The sequence below is a fragment of the Lichenostomus cassidix genome, chromosome Z (assembly GCF_008360975.1).
Source record: "Lichenostomus cassidix isolate B80296 chromosome Z, HeHo_3.0, whole genome shotgun sequence".
NCBI lineage: Eukaryota > Metazoa > Chordata > Aves > Passeriformes > Meliphagidae > Lichenostomus > Lichenostomus cassidix.
Genome location: NC_139511.1, coordinates 24,774,612 through 24,786,430, shown reverse-complemented (window position 1 = coordinate 24,786,430; position 11,819 = coordinate 24,774,612). Strand labels below are relative to the sequence as shown.

At 48.3% G+C, this 11,819-nt stretch overlaps 1 protein-coding gene across 10 annotated transcripts in view; it reads left to right on the top strand.

Moving 5' to 3' along the window:
• The first annotated feature begins 211 nt into the window (after positions 1–211).
• The window catches only part of ELAVL2 (ELAV like RNA binding protein 2), a 93,350-nt gene continuing 81,742 nt past the window's right edge, over positions 212–11,819 (top strand). For 2 of the 10 annotated variants that reach the window (XM_085043808.1, XM_085043804.1), the window contains exon 1: positions 445–1,065. The gene's annotated coding sequence lies outside the window, so the exon portion shown is untranslated. Of the gene's footprint in view, positions 308–444; positions 1,066–2,943; positions 3,036–11,819 lie in introns of those variants that run through there. The other 8 variants (XM_085043821.1, XM_085043810.1, XM_085043806.1 and 5 more) reach the window with 8 other exon arrangements.

The following is an 11,819-nucleotide window of genomic DNA, read 5'->3' as shown; positions in this document are numbered from 1 at the left end:
TGCCGGTGCCCGTGGCGGTGCCCGTGCCGGTGCTGGTGGCCGTGCCGGGCCGCCCGCCCCTGGGCCCGTGCCGGGCAGCCCGCCCCCGGGCCCGTCCGCACGCCGAGGCGGCCCCGCACGGCGCAACGCACGCTGAAGCGCGGCGCCATGGGCCCTGCCGGAGTGGCGGCCCGGGCGACCAATGGACGGCCGCCGCCTCGCCGGGGGCGGGGCGAGTGGGCGGTGGCCGGGCCAATGTGGGAGCGCGGCGCCGCCAGCAGCCTGCGTTGCGCCGGGGTGCGGGGACGCGGCCGCGCGTGGCGCCGGGGTAGGCGTGGGGCGGCTGCCGCGCGGGGGGGCGGGCGCGGACGGACGGGCGCGGGACGGGACGCGGCCACCCCTGGACGGGCACACACCCCCCGCCGCGCCTCCGCGGCCGCGCCGCCGGGCGCGGCACGCAGACGCACGCACCCCGGCGCGGCGGAGGGCAGGAGCCGGGCGGCGGGGCCGCTATAAATCTGCGGAGCGGTCCGCCTCCCTGCGAGGCACAGAGCAGCACCGCACCGCACGGCGTCCTCCCCCCGCGCACTCCGCGATGCTGCAGTTGGCTCGGGCGGCGAGCCGCTAGGAAGTGACCAGCAGGGAGAAAGGGAGAGAGAGAGAGAGCGAGAGAGAGAGCGCGTCTTTAAAATCGCCTTTCCATCCCTCTTTTCTTTGTTCCTTCATTTCTCCCTCCCCTCTTTTTGTTCCGTTGGGTTGCGAAAGGAGGGTCGTCCTGTCACTCTCTCCCTTTTGAGTTCTCCGGTCTCCATTTTTTCATTTTCCATTTTTTTTCTTTTTGATTTTTTTCCCTCTAGTGTTGGACTGTTGGTGGGGGAGGAAAAGGAGCTTTTTGGTTTTGGGTTTGTTTGGTTTTTATTTGCTTCCTTTTAGAACTGTCAGCAATTTAGCTCTTGTCTGTTGTCTTGAGAGAACTATCCATCTGCCTCTTACTCAACGGGAGAACCGCACCGTTACTTTTTTTTTTTGGTTTTTTGGTTTTTTTTTTTGTTTTTTTTTTTTTTTTAGTAAGCCGAGGAAAGGAAGGTAAGTTATGGCTTGATTGTTTCCGTTATTGTACGGGTGGGGTGGGGGCCACGCGATCCATTCCAGAGCTGCATGCCTTGTAGAATTACGCTGATCACCTGTGTTTGCCCCGTATTGACACGGTTCGTGCCGACGGCGCTGAGTGAGGCAGTTTGTGGGTACGGCAGCGTGCCGGCGGAGCTGAGTTGTTGGAAGTGTTTGCAGCCTGGGGAGGGCAGCCGCTGAAACTGGGGGACCGCACCGCACCCATGCAGGACAGCGTGCGCATCCCTACCTGGGCTGGCCCAGCTGCAAAGTTCCCGGCGTGACCGCGCCTGTCCAGCTGCGGATACGTCTCCTTGCGGCAAAGTATCCGAGGGGACGGACCCGCACCGCGTGGGTGAAGGGAGACGGTATCACTTTGAAGAGATAAAACCGCATTTCCAGATTAGCCGGGATAAGGCTCCCCTCGCCTAATTGCATTAGCCGCACGGTGTTTTGTGGCTTCCTGCGGGGCTGAGAGGCGGCTGCGTGCCACGGCGCACAAAGACGCGGTCGGCTGTATTGTCAGCGGGTGCGGAGAGCGAGCGGCGGGGTGAGGAGAGCCGCTGAGCTTTCCCGGAGAGAAGTCTATTACCGTCGGGCGGGGCGGGGGAGAGAGGGGGGCGGACCCGTGTCTTTTCGTGGGGATGAATAACCCGCCGCGGGAGGGGGCGCGTCCCTTTGTTCGGGGCGTCGGGGCACTGCGCGGCGGTGCATGGGCAGCGTGGGCGGGGCGGCCCTGATCTCTGTCCGTGGTCCTACTGGGGCGGCGGGGGACGCGGACAGCGGTCACCAGTGTGCTCGGGCAAAGTTTGCATCCGGCAGCCGCGGCAGGGGTCCCGGCGGGGCTCCGGGCAAAGGGACGGACGGAGCGTCCCGTTCTCGGGCGCGTCTCCCGTCCTCTCGCCCTCCGTCCCCGCGGCGGTGGGAGGGTCTGGGCAGGAGGAGGAGGCGGCGGTGGTAAACGCCGGCACTGCAGCGTGTGCTACCGGCAAGGACCGGCCTCGAGCACTGCCATTGTTGTTTAATTTATGCTGCAACCAGCACGTTACACAGTCCTCGTCTGTTTCACATACGAAAAGAACTAAGGTGAGATCTATGTGAGCTAGGCAAATTGATAGTTGAACCTCAAGTCGTTCCCACGGACCGGCTGTGAGACAGTGTATTTTGACTAGCTGGAGCGCCGGTAGGGCGAGAGAGACACCAAACCATGCGCTCCCGCTGGGACGGGACCACCATCCCCCTCCCAGTGACACCCTCTGGGCAATCGCCGGAGCGCTAGCTGCGCGGAGCAAGCCGCCCGAAGGAGCGCAGGTTCGGAGTGCAACCGCGGTGCTCGGCAGCCGAACCTTGCGGGAGGGCGAAGAGGGGTCCCCTCGCTGTCGCACGCCGCCGAGAAACGGGACGGCGCTGTCGGAGCTGCTAATGCGCGTCGCAGGTCGCGGAGCGCTCGCTTCCGCTGCGCCCCTTCGGGCGGGCGGCTTGGGGGGTCGTCCGCCCCGCCGAGCAGTTTCGGGAGAGGAGGCAGCGTGGAGCCTCCCGGGACTCGACATTTTATAGGGAAAGTCGGCCAGTCGGGGAGCCTTAGGGAGACGACCAAGACAGTGGGTGTCCTGCCGCTAACCCCACCGTGGAAGGGATGGGCAAGCTCCCACCCTATTCTGCTCGGCACACTCCGCTACGTCTTTCTTCCCGCCGCCCGAAGGTGCTCGGCGGTAGTCGCGGACTGGGGCCCGCCCGGCCCTGGCTCTGCCAAGTGCCCGCATTGCCCGGGGGCGCGGCCCCCCGGGCTCGGGGCTTCTTGAGTGGCCGCCGCCAGCGTCACTCAGGCGGTGCCCACGGGGGCGGGCTGTGGGGGCCTTTATCTTGCCCGTCACAGAGCCGCTCCCCGCTGTTGGCGGCAGGGTGACTACGGGACGGTGGGGTGGTTGGAGCACCAAAGCCATCAGGTGAGGTGGCTGCGGCGCGGCTGCGCCGCTCCAGCAGGCAGCGGACCTTTCCCCCAGCCCGCTCTCAGCCTCGGGCGGCAGCAGCAGTAACCACGCTCCGCGAAACTCGCTGCTCCTGCGGGACAGCGAGCAGATGGACCGCCGGTTCCGGGCTGCTGCAAGAAGGGAGGGTCGAGGGGCTGGGTACGAAGCCGGGGCTTACGGGGAGCCATGCGACCCTGGCAGAGGCGCGGCGGGACGCCGAACTCGCCCCGGAGCAAGATTGGAGGAGAGCTGGTCCCGGAGCGGGGCTGCAGCCCGCGCGGGGAGCACGGCGGGAGGAGGAGCGGCCTGGGCGAGGGGCAGGCTGGGCTAGGGGCCGCCGGCGCATGGCCGGAGTATTCCGACCAAAAGGGGTGAAACACGGCGTGTGCGGAGACTTTCACCCTCCCCTGCTACTGTAGGTGACCGGTGGCTTTCCGCCGGTACTGGCTTGTTGCGGTCCGGATTTCAAACTCCACGATACTAGCGGTGTTAGATCAAGAGGGGCTTCTTGACAGTTGCTGAAAGTGGGTTTTTTTCTGCGAACGGTTATTTCATTCCCTTCCTCCTGTCTCATACTGGATGGGTTTAATCACTTTTTGCTTTAGCCTTTGGGCTTCTCTGACTGTTTTCTTTGCCCTGCTTGCCCCTTTTTAATGTGGTACTAATTGGGCGATTAAGCACTTGTTCTCCGTTCCTAAACCCTTTGTTTAGTGAGCAGCATCCCTTTGAATGACTTTCATCCCACCTATCTCCTTAGCGTGGCCCTACCTACTCGAGCGCCTCTCGCATTCTCCCCCCAGTCTGCACCTTCCTTTCCCTCTTGTTCGCGTCTGACTTCGCTCTAAGCGGAGCGCTTACGCGCACCATAGTGCATCTGCCGGCGGAGCCGTGGGGCCGCAGAGGGGCGCGGGTGGAAGCGCGGGGGCTGTGGCTGGCTGCGGAGGGGCCGCAGAGGTGCCGCCGCCGCAGGGCTGCCCGCCGGTCCCGCCGCAGCTGCGCGGCTGCGGGGCGCGGAGGGAGCCGAGTCGTACCCGCGGGTGGGACCGGCGGGTCTGTGCGGCCGGCGGCAGCGCTGCCTCCGATGGAGCGAGGCGCGGTGGCCGCGGCGGAGCACCCGGTGCTGTCTGCCGGCCTGCCGCCCCGGGGGAGGAGGTGCGGAGGGTCCCGCCCTGCGAGTGCGGCCTGCCGAGCTGCGGAGTTTCCGCGCTGGAGAGAGGAGCCGGCGTTGGGGGGGCACGCTGCGCGGCTCCAGTGCTTTATTTTATTTCGGGGGTTACTTCGCGCTCAGGAGCCGAGTGTCGCACCGGCGTGGCGCATCGGACCTGGGTCAGACTGAGGGATCGCCACCCCGTCATCGCTGCTTTGTGCGCGGAGCATTACCGAGGTTCGGTGTATTGTCCGCCTTTTCAGATTGCCCTGCCCTAGAAAATTCCCATTCTTGCCTTGAATGCGTGGAGAGTGAGTTGATTTTGCTTCAGCTGCGTAGCGCTGGTGGTGAGGACTCCCCGAGCAGCCAGGCATCTCGGTACCCGTTTCACCTCCGTAAGCCCCATGCACGCCCATTTAAATGCAGGTGTAACTTGTTAGAATTGGAAAACTGATAGTTACAAAAAAAAATAAATCAGAAACTATGCAAGACATGCAACAACATTTTTACTTACAAAATAGTCTTGTAGTTGACTTAATTGAAGTCTGTAAGACTAAAAGGTGTTGCTGTATTTTTGAAGTTTTGAAGACAGCCTTGGTTGATAAGGTTTAGTAGCTGCTCTAAACCTTTGTCTTCTGTTCTTACAAGTGATACTGGATAAAGTGGTAACACCTGATGAGTTGAGTATTTCAGGATGTGTGTATTGTCTTGAAAGGTAATAGGTTCCCGATTTTTTGTGCTCTGTGCCATTTGGCTTTGTCTTTGCTTTGATGGCCAGTTTTAAATTCAACTGAGGGAGCCCAGAAGGTGCTCAAGTCCATGGGGACGTTTGGTGGTAGAAGCACCAGGGTATTAGTTGGAGCTTCAGTTTTCCTTAATTCCGTGAATTCTGAATCCTGAAATTACATTCAGTTTTTTCATGTCTTTACTTTGACCTGTCAGAAAGGTTGTATTAGAGGTGATAGCTTTAGCAGTGGACTTAGAACCTCATTTATAGTAATTATGCATAAATGATTTTGTTTGCAAATATCAAATAGGCAATTCTATATATACTGTGCAGAATGGGATATTACTTGGAGAGAAATATAGACAATTGAAGTTTTTGCCATGTTACACTGAGCATTTGTAACTACAGACACATACTAATGACCTTGAAATTACTAAGGAATTTTATCAGGTGTATTAAAATCTGACCAAATACATCTTTAATGCCCCTTCCAAAATGTCTTCTGGATGTACCCACACTGATGTTTCTATTTCTATAATAGATATCTTTATTTTTTGTGGTTTTATTCTGGTGGAGTGGTTAGTCTTTTCCATATGCAGTGGAGGTTTTCATTTCTTTAGTCTGTTATGGATATGTCTTAATATTTTCATATTTGCATAAATCTCGTTCTGTTAGGGTAATCATGCAAGTATAATAATTCTGCTAGTAAATTTATTGTGGCTTCACCATATTAGTGTGAGCATTGGTTTTTATTTTTCTTCCTGGATCCCTTTAAAATGCTGTTTTTTAAAAGGGAGGGAGGGATTTACTCACTGCCTTTTCAAACATTGTGAACTAGCATACTTGAGACTGAGCTAGGTCATCTAGGTAGAAAAAAAAAAAAAAAGACAAGCTTTCAGAGTATGTCCCAGGTTTCTAGATGACAATATTCCAACTACAGTGAAGGCCCAGGCTGAGTTCTTTTAAAGTCCTTGTAATACTAAGCTAGAACTTTTGAGGGACAATGCTAAGCTTGCTTTATTTGGGGACTCGGTAGGAAATAGATGACATGTGATCTAGTGTTCTAAAAGCCAAGGAATAGTTCAGCTTTCCTGTGCTTCTTAAAATATGTCAATGCCCCTGCAGAGGTAGACTTCGCAGTTAAAAATAGTACAAGGATGCAAGCACAAGCTCCTTTCTAGTAACAGTAATGCAGAAATGCTGCGTTTATAGGTGAAACTCTTTGTCTTACAACATAATGGCTTTTGATTATGTTTGTGGTCAGTGATGTTCTTCATAGCAATGAAGCCAATTGTGAGCTAATGGATAAACTCAATTTGTGATGAATATCCATTTCAATATTGCTTTAATGCCATCTTCACTTGTGCTGAAATGCTTTTCTAATAGATGCTAGTATCTGCGGAGGGCAGTGAGTGTTACCAGCTGGTGATAAAGTTTGAAAAGTGAGAGAATGTTGCCTTAGTGCACAGAGATTTCTTTTCCTGACAGCCCCCAAATCAATTGAAAAATCACACCACTGTCCTGCAGGATTAGCTGATGGTGTTTTGTGTTCTGGCATCTGTAGTTCCATTTCTGAAGGAAGCTGCTACATGTGTTTTTGATCTTGCCTGTGTTAAATCTACCTAATTTGACATACTCAGAAGGATTAGTTCTGGAGAAACTGGCATTAGACAATTTGTAAGTTTTAGCTGCTACAGCTGGTGGGCCAGATCAAGATGTTTTGTTGCCTAATCCATGTTGAAATTGTGAAAGTCACCCTGAATCTCTGGTGGGTGAATAACACAGGTAGGCTTCTTGATTGATTCCCAGCAAAACTCAGAGAAGCTTCCAATACTGAGCAAGCTGCTTTTGCTCAGTAAGAATTGCTGTTTCTTTGTAGGGTCTCCTTGCATCTAATACTCACAGAACAACTAAATCCAATGCTAGATTTGACAGAATCTGTGATAAGAGACCTAATTGCGAATTGTTGGTCTTCACTGGATTTGGAAGTGCAGCTGTGGAATCTGTGTTTCACATAGATTTTCTGGCATACAGCTGTGCAGTAAGTACACCTTGGGAAGACAACCTCAGTGAAACACTTGGCTTTAGTAGTCAGTTGTTTTTTATGAAATGTAGGTTTTCAGCTTTAAAACCAAGCAAAAGACAAACAGCTCACGGCAGAAATCTTAAGCATGCTTTCTTAGAAACTTATTAAAAAATTCTAGTGCCACATTGAGGTTTTGAAGTCGCTCACAGTCTAAATCTGACTTGGCTGGCAGAATATGTGGAGTTTTAAGAGCAGTAATTACATAATGTGGAAAACTGTAACGGGAAGGTCTTACTTTCATACATTTGAAAAATATGTATTGGGAACAAGCTGAAGCTTTCCAGATGGAGATTAAACTAGTGTCACACTGTTTTCTACTCTGTCTGAGCCACTGTTCCTCGTGGTACTCCTGTACTTAAGCAACAGGGGTTTTAATTTTTTTTGGTAGTTGTAGTAAGCCCAGATGTAACGAGGGTTTGAAAAAAGCTGTGGTTTCTTGTTCTAAGTCAGGATGAGAGTTAGGTGTTTAAATGTGCTGGCAGTGGGCATGCCAGCCTAGGATCAGAATGAGAATCATTTTAGGCAGTCCTGGACTTCACTTTGTAAAACATTGGTGATACCAGTTCTTTATTCCCTCACACAGTCCTGGTATTGCTGATGGCTCAAATAATCCAGCTGCTGATCAGAAACTGCAGATTCTTAGAGTAGATGAGGCTATAAGATATTGGAAGAATGAGTAGCTTGATTTGCTGCATTTAGCAAAAAAACAGGTATATACCAGTAAACCCAGTATAGTTTGAGTTACAATATACACATATATATATTATAGGTAACTATATGTAATACGTATACATAATTATATAACTATAACCTCACCCAAATGATGCAGAAGCTAGAAAGTAATGAGGTTGTGGAACGCTTATGATCGTGTTAAGGACTTAAGACAGTTTACTTAGTTCTTCAGCTTCGTGTGGAATAGAGGTAGAAAGCGTTATACGATGGAAAGTAACTGAAATGCCGTAACGTACTGTGAAGTGTGCATATGCTGTCTTGTGAATACTTACTACCTGAGTACTAGTAAAACAGGGAACACTTTAACATTCAAATACATTGTAAGACAGTCTGCACAGAGGTAGGAAAGACTACCCAAGGTTTCTTGGACTATTCACTGTGATGTGTTGGAGCAGCCTTTCTCTATGTCAGTGCTAGCTGCACTTGCTTTCAGACTCCTCAGGATGAGTTTGTTTATCTAAATTCTTACTAAGATTTAGCTGAATAAACTTTATGTATTTTTATGAACTAAAACTGCCACTGAATGATTGCTGGAATACTGATGTTCTTCTGTGCCTTAAATCTGGATGTCAGAAAAGAAGTTAGTAGGATTTGTTTTACAGGATGGATGAACAGACTTTTTCTTGGAAATTCAAATAAATACTTACAGGCAAATGCCTTAGTCACTTCCTTTTACAAGGGCTGAGAGAAGGAGATTCAGCAATGGAAAGGGAAAGGTAGTGTAAATTGAGCTTCTCTGCCAGTAGGATCCCTGCTGATTGTATTTTCCAATACTGTTATTATATGTTTTTTCAGAAGTAAAATTACGTGTTAGAAGGGATGGTTGGAGTTACCTTCCTGTGTGTTTTTTTTCAGTGGTCCGGTGTTTATTATTTATAGTATTGAAAATGGATGCCATATTACCTGTAGTGAGGTAGAGGAGGAAGCAGGTCAGAAGACAATATAGATTCTCTATGCCATTTCCACCTGGCTGAATTGGCATGATAAGGTAGTGTTTTCAGTGGATTTTGTAGATATTCACACTGTACCTAGATGTCATGGGACATAAACATTTGAAAGGGTCGTCTTGGTCTGGCTTTGTCTCTAATTTTTAAATGAGTAGTAGATACATTCTAACATTAACATTCATGGCACCTAAATAAAGTTTCTTAGGGAAAAAGGTGCTTTTGAGAGTCCTGAGCTTAGACCTGTCTCTCCAGATTAGTGGGATTTGGACAGTCAGTCTGGGTGTGCAAGAGGCTGTTTCTGTGTAATGTTGTGGAAAGCTTACTGTTAACATGCCTTAATGTAAATAAAATTGGCTAGGGATGTCATGGTAGTGTCTGTTGCTAATAATGTAGTATAAAGTGCCTTCAAGAAATGGTTCCTTGCTTTAGATTTGGTGTGGTGGATATCAAAAATGAGACATTAAATATCTAAACACTAGAAAAGGGCAAGGGTTTGTCTGCCTAGTATTCAAACTTGGCCTTATAAGCTTGCCACTTACAGTTTTGTGTTTGTAGCATGTGATTTTTAGTTTCAGTACCGAAGTGGAGCACTTCTGCCGATCTTACTTGTGATTAACTTATTTTCTGAATGCATTCTTGAAGTTATGGTCTTATCCCTTACGTGCTGCAGGAACAGCTATGCCTGAACTTAGCAGCATCTTTGGAGAAAAGTGTGCTGAATGGTGATCTAGTTTTTGACAGCTCGTGGAACCAGTGGGGTACAAATGTACTTGTTTATCTACAGAAGTTGTTAAGGCTCCTTTCAATGCTTCTCCAGGTGAGCCTGTGAGAAGTGCATGCAAGGTGGTGAGGAAGAGGAGAAGGTCCTCTCTTAGATCTCTGCTCTAGGAAGAGTGTTTCTGACAAGGAAGATGGATGAGGAAGGAGGTGGATTTTCTGGCCATCCATCTTGGCAGAAAAAAGATTGTTAATGGATGTTTGGATTGCTGAAGTTGCTTGGAGCATAGGCATGCATAGCTGCTGCACTGAAATGGGCAATATATTGTGGGAATGCTAGCATATGTACATTGTTTGTTTCCATTATATTTTTGTAATGGAGTCTTTGTTTCAGTGCCATCCATTTTGTTCATGCTCTTGAAATGCTGGAAATCTAATGCTGTGACCTCTGTTTTTATTTATCCATTAGCATTAAATTTCATATGCATCAATGCAGTTTAAAGGCAGAGCAAGGTCTTAGATTTAAGTTTTCTGTATCTGCTGTTTGTCTCCAGTCTTGAGCCAGCAAGCATAACTAGAGGTGAACATTTACTGGTTGCATAGCACAATTGATTTAAGAAGAGCTTTTAAGTCTTTTAAATTTAAATCTTAAAAATCCTAATACCTGCTGTAATTGTAATTAAGGGTATTATTTTTATCTCTAGTAACATGTCTAGAAATCTCATCAGACATCCTGCTGTGGGTCCTTTCTACCCAAACAAGCATTAGAAGCCACTTTCTGTTTCCAAAAGAGGGACAACTAAAGTTATAACTCTAAAATATATGCTGCTTGTAACAGACTATGCATGTACTGCATGTGTGCAGTAGAGAAGAAATTAGTGTATTAATGAGTTTGACTTTTTAATTTGTATGTGCTTATACCTTGAGCTACAAGCCCAAATTGAGGTCCTGACCTAAAACTGCTGTTGCTAATCTGACCAGAGCACCCATTCTGAAGAGAACTGGAACTGCTGACAAAGTGAACTGCATAAAGTGAAGAAGACTTTAGAAGCTGTTAGTGCATTCTGATAGCTAAACTGTGAAACTTGGCATAGCAATAGCTCTTGCCTTGGACTGCATCCATGGTTGAGATGTTGGTAGGCAAGATGAGAATTACAGCCTCATTAACCAACTGAGTAGCTGAATTTTTTCTGTAACAGTTGAGCAAACTGAAAGAAAATCAGATGGAGTCATGCTTGTCTTTTATAAATGGTATTTTTATGAGAAGACTGGTTCTTGTAGTGAAATTCCTCTGAACCAGTGCAGCTGAATGATACAAGCCATCATAGTGGAGACCAATGTTTTTTTAATTTTTTTTTTTTTGGACATACCTCTGGTGATCAAGAATCTCTGCTGAAATTGTAACTTGGCTGTAAGTTTTCTTTTTGTGTGTGGAAGGTTTCATATGCAACTTAGGTGTTTGAGATGGTGACTGTTTCAACATTGAATGGTAAAACACAGATGAAACATTCAAAGCTTTTAGCAACCTAATCTAGTGGAAGATATGCCTGTTGATGGCACAGGTGTTGGGAGCTAGATAATTTGAAGACTGCTTCCAACCCAGACCATTCTGTGAATCTAGAGGGAATTTCTGTGCAAGTTTGGTAGTGTTAGAAGTGTAGAAGAAGTTACAAAAGGAGTAGATACTGCAGACTTCTGCTGTGGCAGAAATACAGCTTGTTTTTCTTCTGTGGATACAGATTTATTTTTTTTATCTTAACGAATATTGTATGTCGTGTAACAAAGTGGAGTAAGGATTAGTTGTTTTGAAACATTTTAGGTGTTCTGAAATGAGGAATGAAGAAATGCTAAGTCAAATTGCCTGTCTTTGGAGTTAATTGCATAGAATGATTGAGTGCATCAGGTTTCCTGCTTGAAGAAATACATGAGAACAGAAAATGAGTTGATAGTTTTTGTAGGAGCAGGGTTTGTTTTTTTTCCCCTTAAATTAACTGTGCAGTGTCAGATGTGGCTTACACCTCTGCATATCAGTCTTGCATAATTTTTGTGTGTACGGAGAGAGTGTCCAAAATCAGGGACCTGATTTTTGTGGCTGCTGGTACTACTTGCTTGGTTATTCAAATACTGAAAATTAGTGACCATCTAATTGTAGCTGTCCTCCTGCTTTATAAATTGGGTTAACTTGCCCTTTTAAAATTTGATTTATCTATCTTTTCATGACTCATTTGACCTAAGATGGCTGTGTTGTTTTTGTCTGCATACATCTCAAAAAATCTGACCATCAGGCTATTAGGAAGAGCTGTAGACACATGATTTTAATCATGTGTTTAGTCCAAATTAGGATAACTGAGTAAACTGTTACTGAATGCAGTACATGTATGCAGGACTTCACATTGACCTACAC